Source organism: Vulpes lagopus, chromosome 16 (assembly GCF_018345385.1).
Source record: "Vulpes lagopus strain Blue_001 chromosome 16, ASM1834538v1, whole genome shotgun sequence".
Taxonomy (NCBI): Eukaryota; Metazoa; Chordata; class Mammalia; order Carnivora; family Canidae; genus Vulpes; species Vulpes lagopus.
This window is the reverse complement of record NC_054839.1, coordinates 27,310,379-27,329,660: the sequence shown is the minus strand read 5'-3', so window position 1 is coordinate 27,329,660 and position 19,282 is coordinate 27,310,379. Positions and strand designations below refer to the sequence as shown.

At 33.2% G+C, this 19,282-nt stretch overlaps 1 long non-coding RNA gene across 1 annotated transcript in view; it reads left to right on the top strand.

Annotated features, from left to right (window-relative positions):
* The first annotated feature begins 12,545 nt into the window (after positions 1–12,545).
* LOC121476745 overlaps positions 12,546–19,282 on the top strand; it is a 41,616-nt gene continuing 34,879 nt past the window's right edge. The window contains exons 1-2 of the long non-coding RNA XR_005984027.1: positions 12,546–12,923; positions 19,032–19,126. This is a non-coding gene — a long non-coding RNA (uncharacterized LOC121476745). The remainder of the gene's footprint in view (positions 12,924–19,031; positions 19,127–19,282) is intronic.

The window sequence follows — 19,282 nt, the reverse complement described above, 5'->3', positions numbered from 1 at the left end:
TGAAATTCTTTTTGATGATTTGTAGATTTACTCACTGGCAGAAAATTCATTTCAATATTAATTAATTATTTATTTAATTACCTCAGAATTAATTTATTCAGATTGGCAGAAACTTTATTTCAACATTTATTTCAGTCATATTAATTAAAACGTATGAAAAGTTTAAAATTGGCTTCCAGAAATAAGTTTTCAATAGTTTGATGAGGTTTTAATATGTATGTTATTAGAAATGACAAACGTGTGACTTCCTTATATTTGCAAGGCATCCTCCACTGGATTCCAAAGTATTTTTAGTTCTGATGGTTGCCTTGGTTTTATTTCTATCTTATTTAATATTCACATCAGTCTTGTTGTTTTGGAGTCCTAAAACTTAGCAAATGGATAGAAACATCACCTGGGGGAGTTGAGGAACCACAAATCAGAAATTCCGTGATGGAGAAACTCATCTTTCTTGTTAGAAATAGGCCAAGGGAGGGGCAAATTAGGCCCAACAGTTTTGGAGAAGAAATTGAGATTCAGGACAAGATAATTCATTGGCAAGATAATATAAATTACAGAACAAATCTGGGCTGAGATATTTTTAGTTTATTTCTGGCTCATGGTAAACTATAAGGTGGAATCTACAAGTTATCTCTTGGACACACTTTTTTGGGCAACCAGTTTTTGGGCATCTGGTTCTACATTAAATCAGTCCCACGTTCAGTTTCCAAAATGATTTTGAGAAGTTCTTCAACTTCATGATTTTTCAGTCTGTGTGATATCTTTCTGCCCCCCTTCCAAATGTATAAGTTGATTTGAGATGTCTAATTCTGTAACCACACCATATCCCAAGTTTTCCAAGGCACTTTTTAAACTTTTAAACTAACTACACTTGTCCTCTGGTTTTTAAAATATTTATTCTCATATGCTTGAAATGGTATTCTTTATGTTTAGTATAAACTAAAGTAGCATCTTTAAATTAACATGAAACAACATACTCCTTGAAAGTAACTTTTGCTTCACTTATTGGAAAGCAAAAATATTTATTTCCCTAAAGCTATGCCATCAGAGTATTCATTTAGTTGATTTTAAATAAACAGCTGCTTTTCCAAATTTAACTGACTTTTATGAAGGGTAGTCAAAATAACGTGATTACAAACTTTGAGGGATTCAATCATCATGATTTAACAAACAGCCAAAGGTCTTTGCAGAAAACAATCACAGTCTTTCAAAGATTTCTTTTCTTTTAATGCCTGCCGTTCTTGGTCATGCTGCTTGGAAGAATGAAGAGGTAGACCAGATAAAGAATGGCAGGCAGCAAAGCAAAGTTTATTGAGCAATAGTACAAAGCTTCTAAAGAGGGAGGGGACCTGAGAAGGTTGCCATGGAGTTTCCAAGTCTAGGGGTTTTTATGAGAATGTTGGTGAGCTGTTTAAATCTGATTAACCTTCATGTTCCTGTCACCCAATCAAATTTTTCTCATCTAGCACGTGGGAGAGGGTGGAGGGCTCCTTCCAGGGTGGTGTAAAATCCTCGTAAGTGTGGTTTCATCTAGGGACACCTGGGTGGCTCAGCGATTGAGCATTTGCCTTCAGCTCAGGGCATGATCCCTGGTGTGGGATCAAGTCCCACCTTGGGCATCCTGTGGGGAGCCTGCTTTTCCCTCTGCCTTTGACTCTGCCTCTCTCTCTCTCTGTGTCTCTCATGAATAAATAAATAAAATCTTTTAAAATTTTTTCATTATATGTGTAACATCTACCTGGGTCTATCTCAGCACCATCCCCATGGAATTTGTGGAATGTGAGGAGTAAATTGGATATGAACATAAAGCTCATGCTACCTGCCTCGCTTTCTAATAAAGTTCATTGTTTCTGAATGAAGAATCTTGAGTTTGGTGACAGCATCAATGAAGTTGAGGCAGACTAATTAGTTAGCTTGCATCTTTCCTATGCAATATTGAGTTTTTGGCTTACTTTCTAGTTTAATAATACTCTTTTCACTGGTATCTAATCTGACCTTCAATGTATCTACTGAGTTCTTAATTTCATTTATTATAACTCTCAGTTCTAATTACATTTACATTCTCATTTTCTTTTTTTGTCTTTTAGCTCCTTAAGCATTCTAATCATTGCTTATTGTGAAGTCTGTGAGTGGTAACTCTCTTATCAGTATTCTCTATGGGTTAGTGCCTTTGGCCAGTTGTTTTTCTTGGCTTTCATTCACATTCTATTCCTCATATGCCTGGTTAATTTTGATCAAGTGCTTGCCATATTATATTGTACCTTATTAAGATAATTTGAGGCTCTGGATTATGTAAATTTTATCTACAGAGAATTTATCTTTGCTTCTGACAGTGTTATAAAATTGAGATGATCTGAAACAAACTCTAGTTTTAGTGAAGACTTGTTTCTTTCCAGTTCCTGTTTGTTCCTTTATGGTAGCTATTTGAGGGCCCATTCCAAATTCTATGGATTTTTTTCCAGATGGCCTTAAACTCCAAGCTTATCTTTTTAAGCCCACAAGTCTATGGAAAGCTTTGCTCAGCTTCCCACCCTCTTAGCTGCTGCTTCCAAATCATTGTGATTTTCTAACATAGAAAATGTCCCAAATGTCCATTTCATCCATTTATTATTCTCTGCTCTCCTAGACTGATTTCACAATTTCTCACTGCCTTGTTCTTTTCTAATACATGTTTGCTTGGATCAATAAGTAGTTGTTCTTAGTGAAGAGTTATTTCAAACCATCTAGTCCATCATTACCAGAAATTCCTCAATTGTTTTTTTAATTCAGTTACTGTATCTCATCTTATTATTTCCTAAAAAAAGAAATATTTCCCAGTAGACCTCAGTACCTCAATAACTTAGATTACTTTTGTTTCTATCCCATCTGCCCTAAAGTTATATTCAGTCATGTCTGCATCCTAGCATTTACAGAAAATACAAGTTTATGTTGCTTTACATTAATCATTAAATATTGTGTGTGTATGTGTGTGTGTATATATATATATATATATATATATATATATATATAAATCAAATACCATATAGATATAAAACATATTTAAGTCAAGACCTTAAAATACAACGGAAAAATTATATTACAAATCTTTTCTCAGACTATGCAAAATTATCATGGTATTTCACCAAGAAAACCAAGCACTAGGAAATGGAAAAACTGATATATTTCAGGGATCAGAAAAGAATACTTCTGAGTTAACACTATTTCCCAGGGATCCAAATATCAACATTGTCAGTTGTCTATAGACTTATAGTTTTATAAATGGAAATTGACTTAAAATGAACACACACTGCCTTCATGCCTTTGTCAGTACCAAAGTTCATACACTGACTAAATGATAACAAATCACTTTACTATTTTATAGAACATTGCTTTTGACTGAGGAATTCTTTATACAGCAATATAAGGAAAGCAGTAGGCCAGTGTCTACAGAAATCATTAACTTTCTCAGCCAGGGATCAGTTGTAAACAACATCATGCAAGGTGTAGAATATATTCTGTCCAGATCTGAAAGTAAATAGAGGTAGGACATGACACCTCCCATAGTTATTTGTAAGTATACATTCACAAAATATTTGTCTATTATTTCCATGACTGTCATCTTGTGCAATTTAAAGATTTTTAGTACCTCAAAAAGACAGGCTTCCACTAGTGGATCCATGATTCCATTGAATTAGATGATGTGACAGCAACTTACTTTTTGACATGCCATTTGGGGAAAATGGGAATTTTGGTGTTGGTTTCAGTGATTTCTGAAGATTGGAATGGAGCCAATATTTATTCTGGAAATACTTAACTTTTTTTTTTTTTTTACACAATGATGAGTGTCAATGAAAGACTACTGTTAATAGTAGAAAAGCAGTACTATCATAGGCTCAGATCTTTCAGAAGTAAAGGTTTATGTTATTTTAAAAAGTGTTAGGGACACATGGGCATTGTAGCTAGTTAAGCCTCCAACTCTGGGTTTCAGTTCAGGTATGATCTCAGAGTTGTAAGATTAATTCCTGAGTTGGGGTCCATGCTCACTGCAAGAGTCTGCTTGGGTTTTTCTCTCCCTGTTTCTCTGCTTCTCCCCCTGCTCTCTCTAGTAAATAAATCTTAAAAAAAAAAAAAAAAAAAAAAAAAGTCTTAGAACCTGATCAGTTGAATTCAAATTCCAGATTAAATTTAAAAGAATATTTAGGGTACTTGGGTGGCTTAGTGATCCTAGGGTCCTTGGATCGAGTCTCGCATTGGGCTCCTTACAGGGAGCCTGCTTCTCCCTCTGCCTATGTCTCTGCCTTTCTCTGAGTGTCTCTCATGAATAAATAAAATCTTTTAAAAAATAAATAAAAGAATATTTAAATAAGATGAATGATCATGAATTGCCACTATGACTCAGTGATCAGCTGCAGAAATGAGGAATTATCTTTTCATAAAATTAATGTAATTGCCTTTCTTTTCAGAGATATCTAAATATATCTATATGCTTTCTTATTAGTTTCTTCCACCAAACTATAGTATATGTTGCTTGTGGTTAACTATGCAACTTAATCTGTATGTGAAATAATATTTAGATAGCATCAGATAAGAACTAGAGGAGAAATGGACAACATCAAGTTATCTGGACCTTAGCATTCTATATGATAATGTTGAGTTTGCCTCCCTTTGGGTCACATTGTCACATATGCATAAATTTCGCATTGAAAAGGGGACAGATGCATTATGCTTCTTGAGAGCAATTTTTTGGCCTGGAGGTTTATGTATGGAAAGATTTATGTGGATGTTGAGCAACCAAGATTTGGATTATTATAGTTATTTTTCTTATTTTTATTACTCAGCATGTGAGCACAGTACCTATTTTAAGTTAGTCTACTACTATGCTTTTCTGAATTCTTCTTCTACCTACATTATGAAAAAAAGAAGGGCTCCCTATTTTCTGTTTTCAGCTCCTGGAGAGTTGAAAATAAGCATATGACCTACAATCACCCATTTAAGTGTTCTTACCTGGGGATGTAAATATTGTGGGGATAGATTAAAAATAAATGGCTAATCACAGCAGCCATGTGGAGATTAGAGGTAATGTTGGGAGCCAGTGAAGTGGGACCACTGGGGACATCCAAAAAAGTCTGTTTGAGTTAGATGATATTTGTTGAATTTCACATTGGCTAGCCTTCCTTTTTCCTGACAATTTCCTAAACCTTGTTCTCTAGTCTTTTTGATGATTCTTTGAGAAGATATAGATAGACTTCTGATAACAAACTGGGGCCCAAACAGGAAGGAAAAAGCATGTGAGTTGCTAAGTAACTAAACTAAATGACAATGTATGTGTCAAAGCTGTTTTTTTTTCTCATATTATGTAGCATATGCAAGCAAAAAGTAATTTCACAAGATAACTGCACATTCTGTATCAAGGAAACAAAAACATGGAGAAAGAAGTGCAATTCTAGGAACAATAGTTTATGTGAAGGACACAGGCAAAAGCAAGAGCTTTGATTGAGGAACAATCAGCAAGAGATTGAGGAACAGATTAATCGAAGGACACAGGTCTCTTGATTACTAAATAGATGTAAAAGATAAAGTGAAACACTAAGACTAAATCATTGTTTCCCGGGGCAGCCCCGGTGGTGCAGCGGTTTGGCGCCGCCTGCAGCCTGGGGTGTGATCCTGGAGACCCGGGATCGAGTCCCACATCGGGCTCCCTGCGTGAAGCCTGCTTCTCCTTCTGTCTGTGTCTCTGCCCATCTCTCTGTGCCTATGAATAAATGAATAAAATCTCAAAAAAAAAAAAAAAGAAAAAAAAATCATTGTTTCCTAAGTCTACCTGAGTATAAGAATTACTTGGAAGCCTTATTATGGACTGTCTACTGCCATCCGTGTGTGTTAATGTTGGGATGAGTGTAAGGATATCTATACTTTTATCTGAGCCCCTAAATAATCTCACCATCCACAATGCCTGGGATAATTCTGGACTAAAAATAAGTTTGTATGAATAAGAGTACTAATTATCAACAGATGCTTGAAACTCAGATAATTATGATTTAAAAGATACTTTTGCTTATAATAATAACACACTCATGCTTTTGAAAAAGTTTCAAAAATGAGATTTGAAAAAGTTACCCAGCTTCAGAATGTGTTCTCTAGCTCAACAAACTGAAGAGATGTAAGTTATTTTATATGTTGCTTCTAAGTAACTTGGACCCAAAAGTGCAGAAAGGGAGAGCTGATTGTCTGAGGCTCCCTGAAACAGTCATACATTGCTTTCAAATTCAGTTGGCAAGAATTCAGTCAGAAACATCTGCAAAAATTTAGCACTGAGCCATGTATTCACTGATCTCTCTACCTGTTACTCTAATTACAACACTATAAAATTTTAATTTTTATTCTAGTTCCCTCTGATGCTGCTGGAAGATCATAGAATAAACACAGCAGGGAATGAGAGTCTAAGATAAGAAAGCAATGGAAGAGAATAAGGCAGGAAAACAGAGAAAATGAACTTGGAAGCTATGTATCATCATGCATAGAATAACAAACAGACCTTCCACATCCAATGGTTTCTGCCTCCAACACAGCCTCAAAAGAGATAGAAATTGTCTTTAAGTTGGGTAATATACTTGATAGGACAGTATGGTATTAACTACTAAATTGAATCAGTGTGTATATATTAAAAGAAGGGGAGATAAATTTATTATAAAGCTACACTTCCACATATTTCCTTCACTTCCCACTCATCTGCTTTTTAAACTATATTGGAAGCAGAAGATAGTCTGAGATCTCCCAATATTCTATTCAGTTTTTCTTAAATCTGAATATATTTGGATCAGCTTTGGTCATATTTCTTTTTGTGACGTAGCTAGCTAGCACTATCAAGGAAGTAAGCTATTTTATACAAATATTATTTTGAGGATCTACACTATATTGCTTTGGAAATAGGAATTGGCAAAAGGAAAAAAAAGAGAGATAGTTGTGAGGGAGACCAATCTGCTCATGACCCTATAAGTTTATCACTTAGATTTTGCATTTTTCTTGGAGTCTCAATTTTCCAATTAATCACTTTTTAAATATAATAGAAAGAAAAACCCAATATAAACTGTTTTAAGTAAACTGGAACTTAGAGGTTATGTTGCTTAAAATCCAGATTATAATTAAACTGTACCTAGGTGCTCCAATGTGTCCCAGGACCCTCTGCGGGCATCTTGGTCAAATAAGGTATTACCATGCAGTGTCAGCATGCAGTGACATCACAGTAGTTCCTGATGGTATCCTTCAGACAACAGATTCATAGGAAAAGTACAGTCTGCATATATATATATATATATATATATATATATATACTTCTCTTTATACATGGACAAAGAAAAGTCCAGAGATAGTGTCTCATAGCTACTAGTTACATTAGGTAACAAATTTTCTGGTCAGTTATTCTGAGTTATGAATACTGGGTTATATTCCTGCCACTATAGCCAGAGGTAAAATTAACTATACCTGAAAAAATGGAACAAGAATTAGAAATAAATAGTAACTTAAAGTAAATGTGGACTCTGTCACCAAAAAAATAAGTGAAGATTGTTGGCCTGGAGGGAAGACATAAAATCTACTATATGTTAACAAATTTATTCCAGCATAGTTAAATAGTTGGGTAATGTTTAAGCCCCCAAATTGAACATCACATCAATTGAAGTACCCTAAACATGCACAAGAAAGTTAATTACAAGTTTTTGAAAGTACCCATGCCATACTTTATCATAAGTAATAATTAGCAGCTGGGTACTTCTTTCACTCAATCATCATTACAAAAACAAAAACAAAAAACTTTCATGGTTGAACAGTTCATTTTATTTCTGAATGCTTCCAGAATAACTATTTATTTCTAAATGTTGCCAAAATCATGCAATTAATAATTGAAATGTTTATCTAAGGATGAATCCCAGTGTAAAATGCTGTGAGTTACAGGTTTTTAAAACAAATATTTGGAATAGCTTCTTCAAGACATCCAAATTGAAGGAAAAAGTAAACTGTTTTCATGCAATTAAACTATCTTAATATTTAAAATAATTCTGTGACTTAATAATGGTCTAGTGTTGACTGTGCTTTTACTTTGTAAATATGGTTCCTAAAGATTTGTCTTTATTTAAGAGTATTAATATTTTTAAAATGTATATTTTAAGGGAGTCAAGTAGAAATTTACTATTTTGATAGTAAAAAAGTATCTCAAAATTAAAATCTGTTTATTTAAAAAAAACAAAAAGAAAAGTCTTATTTAAACTTACACTTAATGTATTTGTACTCTTGGTTGCAAGTGATAGAAATCCCTTCTAAAATAGCTTAAAATAGAACAGAAATATACTACATCTCAGACTCCAAGGAACATCTTAGAAATGATTTTAGGAGCACCTGGGTGGTATAGTTGGTAAAGCATTGGACTCTCGGTTTTGGCTCTGGTCCTGATCTCAGGATTATGAGATTGAGCCTTACATTGGGCTCCATACTCAGCATGGAGTTTGCTTGAGATTCTCTCCCTCCCTCTCCCCCTCTGCGCTGCTCCTCACAGTCACATGTGCAAGGATTCTCTCTCTCTCTCTCAAATAAATAAATAAATCTAAAACAAAACAAAATGAAAAGAAACTATTTAGAAACTCCTGAGAAACATGACTTGTGTGCTACCATGACTTTTTCCTACTTTTTTTTTCTGTTTAGATGGTTTGCTTCTTTTATTGTGTTGAAATTTGTTTTACAACATGTCAAGAGAGATATCACAGACTCCAAGTTTTATCTTTAGTTTTCTTTTCCAGTGAAAAATATTGCTTTCATTATTAATCTACTCACAAGTTCTTAAATCAATTGAATCCAGCACAACCCTCGGTCCAAACAATTTTACTAACAAGGCAGTTCTGTTATTAAATCTAAGGGGAGAATGAAAAGAGTTCAAGAAAAGGTACTCACTACTGAATGTTCCAGGTCTTACATTAATAACTTCAGGTGGCATACACCACATTTTTACCACTTCATATATTATCCTTACTTCTAAATAATATACATGAGAAAGGTGAAATTAAGTCTTTCAGCTACCATGGTTCTACTGAACTATTTCCTTAAACTGGCTTTTTTTGAATTAACTGAAATTCATTGCATAGGAATCAGAAGATTCCAATCAATCAAAATAATTTTAATAAAACTAAGCAAGATTTAACCCAACAGCATTTTATTTACCTTCAATTTCCTATGCCATTGCCTCATTCTTACTGTTAAATTTATCTACTTTGAATTTATAAATTAAGCAGCTGATTTTGGGGTGTGGGTGAGCCAAAGAAATCTAGACAAAAATCTCAGATTGGTAAAGGGAAATATTTAAGGTATGTAACACCTAATGGGGCATATTGGTATTTTTATCATGCAAGTTTTAAATACATGCTTTCAGTGTAGCACTAAAAATCACATCTTTTCCAGTTCACGTTTATGTTTCATCTGAGAACAGGTGGAAGAAGTCTGCATGCCAAGAAGTCTTTCTCACAGTTTGAGAGTTTAAACTCAAAGGGGATCATTTGATTTGTAAACAGTTCTACTTTTCATATAATTGATACAAAACTGGCAATACATCACACAGGTATGTCATAGACTATTACTCTTCACATAACACAATGTTCTTAAAACTTCTAGCAGATTGTACTTTTAATCTGTAACTCAACATTTCTAAAAACAAAATAATATATTGTTCATTGTCAAGCATTAAATATGTATTTTTCTCCCTCAGTAAATACATGAAATTTCACTATATTCATAGTCTAAAATAAATGACATGAATGGTTACCTTTGCACTTTCATAATAATTTTTGGTACTAAATTTACACCAAAGAAGTTATGATAAAGGTTTACATGGCCTTATCATTTGAAGAAACATTTCTAAGCCCATTGGTAATTGTTTCCTTCTGCCAGTGTATATGTAAAGTAGTCTCTTCACAGATAGTAGGATCAGAATAATTTTTATATCCTTTTCTAAAACCTGGTCTTACTTTCCATATAGAAGGTAGGAATTTTATTTCAAGAAACAGTGATATTGTAACTGGAGCTATTATTGATAGAGGAAAGTAAAATGATAGCTATATGCTCTTTAAATTTTAATTTTACTTAACCAAATTTTTATTTTACTTAATGAGTATTAGCCAATTCACTCCATGTATAAAGAGAATTATATACCATGGCCAAGTGGGATTATACCACTTATATAGGACCCGTTCAACATTTTGAAACAATTTAACTCATCTATAATATTAATAAGCTGAAAAAGAAAACCACGTGATCATACGAATAAATGAAGAAACAAATTGACAAAATGCAAAACACATTTATAATAAAAACAGTAAAGTAGGAATAGAGAGGAACTTGTTTGATTTGATAAAGAATACTTTAAAAAACTTATAACATCATACTTAATGGAGAAATTAAAAACTTTTCCAACAACACAAGGAGTCCCTTCTCATTACTCTTTTTCACATTCTACTGGAACTTCTAGCTAATATAAATGATAAGAACAGGAAATCAGAGATATGCAGATTGAGAAAGGGGATTAAAAAAAAACAACCTGTTTTTGTTCACAGATGGCATGATTATCTATGTAGAAAATCCAAAAGAACAGACAAGAAAACTCTTGGAACTGATAAGGGATGATAGCCAAGTAGCAGGATACAAGATTAATATACAAAAATTAATTGCTTTCCTATATATATAAGCAATGAATAAGTGGATTTGAAGTTAAAGACATTATTTATATTAGTACCTAAAAATGAAATGCTTAGATATAAATCTAACAAAATACATGCAAGATTTATATGTGGGAAACTATCAAACTATGATGAATGACTTGAAAGATGAACTACATAAATGGAGAGATATAGCATGTTTGTGGATAGGAAAACTCAATATTGTCAAAATGTCAGTTCTTCCCAACTTGATTTATAGATTTAAGGTAATCCTAGTCAAGGCAAGTTATTTTGTGGATATCAACAAACTAGTTATACAAAAAGGCAAGAGACCCAGAATAGCCAGTACAATATTGAAAGAGAGGAACAAAGTTGAGAATAGACATTACCCAACTTCAAATCTTACTAAAAAGCTACAATAATCAAGCAAGTGTGGTATTGCTGAAAAAATAGACATATGGATCAATAGAACAGAATAAAGAGCCCAGAAAGAGATCCACGTAAATATAATTAACTAATCATTGGCAAAAGAGAAAAGGGAATACAATGGAGTACAAATGGTCACTTTGATAAATGGTGCTGAACAAGTAGACACCCAGATGCAATAAATAAACAAACAAAAAGACAGACAAATCTAGACACAGACCTTTCACTCTTCACAAAAATTAACTCAAAATGGGCCACAGACCTAAAAGAAAAATGTAAAACTAGAGAAATCATAAGAGATAATATAGGAGAAACTTAGAAAACTTCAGTGTACCTATGACATTTTAGATACAACATCAAAGGTATGATTCAGGAAACAAATAATAAGCTGCACTTAATTAAATTTAAAAACTTTTCTGTGACAATGTCAAGAGAATGAGAACATCAAAAGAATGAGGAAATATTTGCAAAAGATGCATTTGATAAAGAACTACTATCCAAAATATAAAAAGAACTCTTAAATCTCCACAAGAAGAAAACAAATAACCTTATTAAAAAATGGCCCAAACCTTGAGAGACATGTATATATGACAAATAAGCATATGTAAAGATATTCCAAATTGTATGCTACAAGAGAAATGCAAATTCGTATAACAGTGAGATACTCTTACACATCTATTAGAGTGGTCAAAATTGGGGACACTGATAACACACCAAATGCTAGGGAAGATATGGTGCAATAGGAATACTCATACAAAATAAAAAAAAAAAAAAAAAAAAAAAAAAAGGAATACTCATACATTACTGGTGGGAATGCAAAATGGTACAGCCACTTGGGAGGACATTTGGAAGTTTTTCACAACACCAAACACATACCATAAGATCCAGACATCATGCTCCCTGGTATTCACCTAAAAGAGTGAAAAATTATGTCTACAAAAAAATCCTACACATGGATGTTTGTAACAGCTTTATTTATAATTGCCAAGACTTGGAAGTAACCAAGGTGTCTTTTAGTAGGTGAATGGATACCTAAAGTGTGGTACATCCAGATAATGGAATATTATCCAGCACTAAAAAGAAATGAGCTATTTTACCCTGAAAAGACATGGAGGAAATTTAAATGCACATTACAAAGTGAGAGAAGCCAGTCTGTAAAGGCTGCAGGAGGTAAATGTGAATTCCTGGAAATAAAAAGGAATGTTAGAAGGACTGAATGGTACAGAAAATTAAATGATGCTGATAAGATTATTTTCAATGTCAACATTCAATATTGTTGATTGGTAAATCACTTTATCTGGTTTTGAAACATTAAATGGTATTTTTCCTTCTTAATTACTAAGCTGATGAAAATACTGTATGTTGCATTAAAACTTGATTAACCAGATACATTCTTCTTTTTTTTTTTTTAAATATTGCAGAGAAAGACATGGTTTCTTTTGGAAAGGTGCTGCTTTAAATTATAGTCTGAAAATACATAAAGAGGAAGGGAGAAGCACAGGCAGATGCTGAACATAATGGCCCTCCATTTATAACAGAGTAGAAGGGCAAAGCTCCCATAACAGTGTTATTTGGGAATTAACCAACAGACACTTGTGTGATGCTCTTCTACAAGAACCTGAGGATGTTAAAGCCTCCCTGTGGGCTCTCTTTTTCCTTATTTTGAAACTGAAAAACACTGTTTTGAATTTCTTCTTTGTGCAAGTTGGCCAGCTTGGTTGCAGAAAAGGAGAGATGTTTCCAGCCTAATGGATATCTTAGAGAACTTATTTCCCAGCTTTCTGGAAGGAGCTGAAGCCAGTGGAAATGTTACAACCCTGAAAGGTAACCCAGCTCTTTATCACAGAAATAACTCAGATACAAAAGTACTCTTTCCTGAGATTGTTGTGCCAATTGGCATTGCAATTTAAAAATTCCACTGGGGAGAGATCTCAGCCCTGCTGATTTAATTACTAGGGTTTGCCTGACCTTATTTGTTTAGATTTTCCTGTATTGAGTGTTGCTACGAATTCTGCCTAAATTTATTTAGTAGTATTGAAAGAAAAAAAAATATGGCACTGACTATTTTGGTTAAAAATAACAAAAACAAAATGGGATTTGTACAGCTAAGAAAAGATCTTGTTAGAGAGACAACTTATTTATTTATTTATTTATTTTAATTCCCAGATGCTTGTCTGGTCATTCAAGCCAAATGAAGAGAATTGTTAGTAATTAAAAAGTAATTCACTGAAGTGAGTGCAGCTGTAGCAATGGCTTTATTGCCAGACTCGATGTGATCTATAGAAGCAAATTGCAATTGTTTTAAGTGAAAAAAATATTCTTTACTTATGAGGATAAATCTGAAATGTTTATTTCATTTATAAAAATTTTGGGGAATTTTTAGCAATGAAATTATAAAGAAGAAAGGAAAGTTTGCCAATTTGAAAAATATTAGCTTCACATATGTATGCATCTGAATAATTATATAAAAACTACTCTAAAATAAGCAAGTGAATACCATACAGCCATTTTATTTCCTATTTTAGCCCTTGGATTTAAAAGGACTGTAAATAAAGAGCCTGGAAAGGGAGGAAAGAAAAAAGCATTTAAATTATTTATTTATTTTGACTTTTAAATATTGATAATACTTTTAAACTTGGTATTAAAATATCACTAAAGCTATGAATATTTTATTAACACTCTTTGGGCATTTTATTTGACACATATTGTTTCTATGACCTTCAAATCAAAGATTTCTGCTTACTTTCCATACCTACCTGAGGGTGTGTTTCCTTTAGTTGGTATCTCCCAGATTCCTTTGTGCTGTTGCTTGCTTTATCCTGTCAGCACTTTGAACTTTTTTTTTTTTCCTGTTTTGGTACTTAACCATAATTTTGAAACTACTTATTTTTATTTTTGTCTTCTCTAAAAGACTTATTTTTTGATGGTCAGAGCAGAAAATATTTTTGCCTATTGTCACACATCACTGCATAGCAGAGTCCAGGCACGCAGGAGGGCATTGGTAAAAGTAAACTGAATGAAGAGAGTAGAGGAATGATAAATCTTATATAGACTCTTCTGATTTATTTTTATTTTACTAGATTTTATACTGAAATGTATCAGCACTAATTTTAATGCATAAGAAATATTAGTACATGGGTTGTATTTATTAATGAAATGTTGATTACTTACAAAACAGGTGGTTTATTGCTCTACTTTTATTAAATATATGCATTATTTAAACATAAGTTCAAATTATATATATATATATATATATACACACACATATATATATTAATCTTTACAAAGCTTTATTGAAACCTGTACATCAAGGTGACAATAATTTAGTGTTTGGAAAAGAGTAACAAAAAAAGGGTATCCCAGACTCAGCTTTACCAAATAAATACTGGAAACCAGGGAGCGTGTTCCTCCATCTCTCAGCAGGAACACAAGGCCTAATAGTAGCTTCTGCTGACTGGGGGCCAGGAACCTGTGCTAAAGGGCACATCTGCAGCATCTCCCCAGAAACCATGTCAAGTGTAAATAGGTTTGCTTTGGTCCAAAGGATGTCTTCCCGACACAAATTTAGAAGGCTGCTGTCAAGTTCTAAGCTCCTTCCCAAGTAAGCAACAGCAACTGCTACAGCCTTCATTGCTAGGTAGAGACAGAGGTCCTGAGCAAGGTAGCACAGGCTAGGGCAGGGGGCTTCTCTAAAGTTTTCATGGTGACACTGCCACCTCATTACGATTAGAATAAAAAGCTGCACAACCCTCCAACGAACAGTGGTCAATCCTCAGGATCATCTGGCTTAATGGAGAAATCCAGCAGCGGTTTTCAAAGTCTGTTCTAAAAACAGATTATTGCTGAATACACTTCACATGATCTATATTCTAGATGGGGTGATTTTAAAATTTAAATTATATTCACTGAGAAACTGCATTAACCACAATTTAAAGCAAATTTATTAGATTGCAAAATTCTAAAACCTAAAGGATAGACTTAATCTCTTTCAGAGTACATATGTATATACGTGAAAACTTCATGGATCTCAACTATAAAACACTACCTTTAGAACTGTTCATAAACTTCATGTTGGATCTGTAAGTTAAGTTATGAAATAAATAAGTCCTCTCTATTTAAAACACAAAATATTTAAAAGTGGAATTCAGAGACTTTAATAGCTATTATTGTTTTAGAAGTTATTAAAAAGAACAAAATAAAATTGTACACGAATATAGTAATAGGTTATTGCAAATGTAAAGGGGTTAAAAAGAGACACATGGATAATTCTAAATTAAAAACTAAAACACATCTGGAACAACTGGGTGACTCAGTCAGTTAAGCATCTGACTCGATTTCAGCTCAGGTCATTATCTCAGGGTTGTGAAACTGACTCAGGCATTGGGCTCCATACTGCTGAAGATTCTCTTTCTCTCACTCTCTCTCTCTGCCCCTCCCCACTTCTCTAAAAAAAATCCATTAAAAAAATTAAAGCACAGTCACTCATTCAGTAAATGTGTTCTGAGACATTTGATTTACTAGTTACTGAAAATACAAAAATATATGTGGCATTTGCTTTTATAGTTTCCTTCCTAGGGTGGGTGGGGCAAGAAACAATAAACATGAATAAATGAATGAATGAAGGAATGAATATTAGGTAGTAATATGTGAAATGTAGAAAAATAAAGAGAAATGACAACTGGAGTTCAGCTGATAAAAGTCTATGTGAGTAGAGACTTGAAGTACAGGAATGAATAATCTGGCTAGCCAAGGAAGAGCCTTTTGGGGAAGAGGGAAAATTTTGGCAAAAGGCCCCATGGCAGGACGATCCCTTGATTGTCCCAAAAACAGGGTAATTTGTGTGCCTGAAATAAAATGAGTGAGAGAGAGACAGGTAGAATGTCGGCTTAAAGAAGTGACCCCCCTACCTCCAAAAAAAGGAAGCGGCCCAGCACAGCATAAAGTAGGACCATGTAGCTTATCAATAACATCTTGCATTAGGAGAAAATTGTTAAGACACTGGGTGGTTTGGAGTCAAGGAACATGTCTAGTTGTTTAAAAAAAGATTATTTCTGCTTTGTCAAGAGTAAGTTATAGAAGGCCAAAAATGGAGGCAGTGAGACTGGTTGGAAGCTTCTGTGATTAGAGTGAGTTCTGTATTTAGCTGGAATGCCCAGTGTTATTTATCACAATCATCTTTCAAAATTCATAAAACATATACTGCATGACAATTCTGATTTCTTTGCATATTTCTTTCTTATTTTTTCATGAAACTAGTTTTACTTTTTCTTCTGTTTTTGATACTATTTCTGTACTTTTACAGTCTCTTCACCTAATTAACATGAATACATATACATGTAGCTTTCACTTAATATTTATTTACTATGTGGCATGTTGTGTATATAAATCACAACAATCTCCTGAGGCAGGAGTTATTATGTCCTACTTATTAATGAAAAGTGAAACACCTACAGGTTAATCAACCTGCCTAATTTTCTGCTATTAAATAGCAGATTTGACATTCAGATCCAGGTCTGTTTCCTAAAATGGCCTGCTATTTTTCCCCTGGACTAAGTGGAAGTTCCTAGTCACTGTGGCCTATTGATTATACCAGAATCTAAGAAAACACTTACAGTGATTCTGAAAGAAAAAAAAAAATTCCAAATTAGATCCCAGAATCCCAAAGTTAGAACTTTGGCTCAAAATATATTTACTGAAAATTCATATCTATACTGCTCAATTGTTTTGTAGAATAATAATAATATCTATAAAACATAGCCATGGAAATTAGAAATAATCTGTCTATTCTATAGCTTTCAGACTGTTATGGTGGATAAAATATTTGACCAAATTATTTATTTTTAAAATATTGACAGATGGGTCAGACATTTCGCATACAAACTCTTCCCAGAACAAAGTATTGCTTATTACTTATGTTTTCTCAGTCTGTCTTAGAATATACATAAAAAAATAAACTACTTATAAATCTGTACATTGTCTCAACCATTTCTTTAGGAATTAAATGATTGTTGCTACTAAATTTTTTTTTAAAGATTTATTTATTTATTTTAAAGAGAGAGTCTGCAAGTAGGGGGAGAAGCAGAAGGGGAGGGCAGGAAAGAATCTCAAGCTGACCCCAGAGTCACCCAGAGTGAGTGTAGGGCCACATGCACGGCTCAGTCTCAGAATGCTGAGATTATGACCCCAGCTGAAACCAAAAATCAGGTGCTTAAGTGGCTGAGCCACCCAGGTGTCCCCTAAAAATTAGATTTGAGATAGTGCAGTCTTTCTGTTAGCATGGCAATAAATATATTCAGTTTCTGGCATTTAGTGAGAAAGAAATTTAAGACTAACATAGTATTTGCATATGTAGTTCATTTCTGTGAAAAACAGTGTGTGAAGCCTTGTAAATCTACAAAATAAAGAATTACTGGTAATTTATCCTGATACACTTGAATGGACTGATACACTTGGATGACCAAAAATGTATTTTTCAATTTATTTGTTGCAAAGTGTTGCTGGATGTCTGATTAAATTACTCACTATTTTTCAAGGAATTAACAAGTGAGATATAAAAAAAAATGTTTTTTCAATCAAATATAATTTTTCCTTTTTAATATTGGCATAGAAAGCTAAAAGTAATATGTATTTTATTTTTTTATTTTTTATTTTTATTTTTTGCATTTTAAAAGTATAGAAAATATGACTTGACTAAGAAGTAATCAATGAGAGAAGTGGTCTTACTGGGGAAATTCAGAGTATATCTCTTCTAAAAAATTAGTAACTGCTGTTTATATGTATATGAATTTTCTTGTATCTTTTTGTTATATTTGGTAACTTTTTAAAAATTGTACATTCTCTGTAGAAAGTGTAATGAGTTTCTGAGAATTGTTGAAATATTCTCTTTTTTACATGCCTTACATATTTCTGAGGATTTATCGAAAATATATGTTGAAGGGTATCTTCCTAAGAAATCAACAGATATGTTATTTATCTTAAATATTTAAAATAAATAGATATTTAAAATAAGATATTTGAAATAAGTGGGACACCTAGGTTGCTCAGTGGTTAAGCATCTGCCTTTGGCTCAGGGTGTGATCCTAGGATTGAGTTTTACAATGGGCTCCCTGCAGGGAGCCTTCTTCTCCCTCTGCATATGTCTTTGCCTCTCTCAGTGTTTTGCATGAATAAATAAATAAAATCTTTTAAAAAAAGATATTTAAAATAAGTAAAATATTTAAAATACCTACTTTCTCCGAGAAAAGAAAATAAACCTTTCACTAACTGAAATTAGTTTTTTAAGTGAAATCTTCCCTAACTTAAAGGTATATTTAATAAATTAAATTTATATTGACTTGTCAAACCTATAGTCAAAGTTTTCAAGTGTTCCTTTATGGTATCCTTGGGGATATCTGGCATAGTAGTATTCCAAACAAGGGAAATGAGGGTCAGGACTTTGACCTCGTTTATTTGCAGCCCAGAAAAAGGTCACGGACACTGCAAGGCATACAGGATCTTATGTTCTACATTAAGACATTGGAGTATGTTCTAATGGAAATAGGAAGCATTGAAAGGCTTGAGCAGAGCAGTGACAATCTGAATTGCATTTTAATCAGTACATTTAATTATTCATTGAAAAAAAATAAATGTCAGACATTCCAGATTAGTAAGGGACTTATTCCTTTAAAGAATGGAATTGGAAAGCTAAAATGTTTCTCATATTTCAGTGACATTCAGAATTCTGGACATAAATTCAATCTTTAAAATGCTTTCTAGCACCTGACTTGGTAAGTGAAAATCAATCATGTCATCAAATTCTTTCCCATTTTCCCCAGCATAAAACTCTGCCAACTTTACCTTCACTGTGACAAATAAGATAAAACAAGAAAACAAACAAAAGAAATTCTGGGAAATTTGCTTGCTAGTTTTTTGTTTTTTGTTTTTTTCTTATAGTGAATAGAAATTAATTTAAACCATAAAGGAGCAGATTAAGTATATTCTCTAAATGTTACACTCTGCTGCTTGATGAACCTAGTCACTTGAGGAAGGTAAGGACTTTATCATACTGGGTTAACACATATTTTAATATATAAAATAATTTATACTGTGGGACGTTTTGCCTTTCTTAATGCTTGTAGATACTGTATTTTCTTGTGGATGGGTAAGGATGGATTGTGAAAGGGAGATGGGGACACTTATACTTA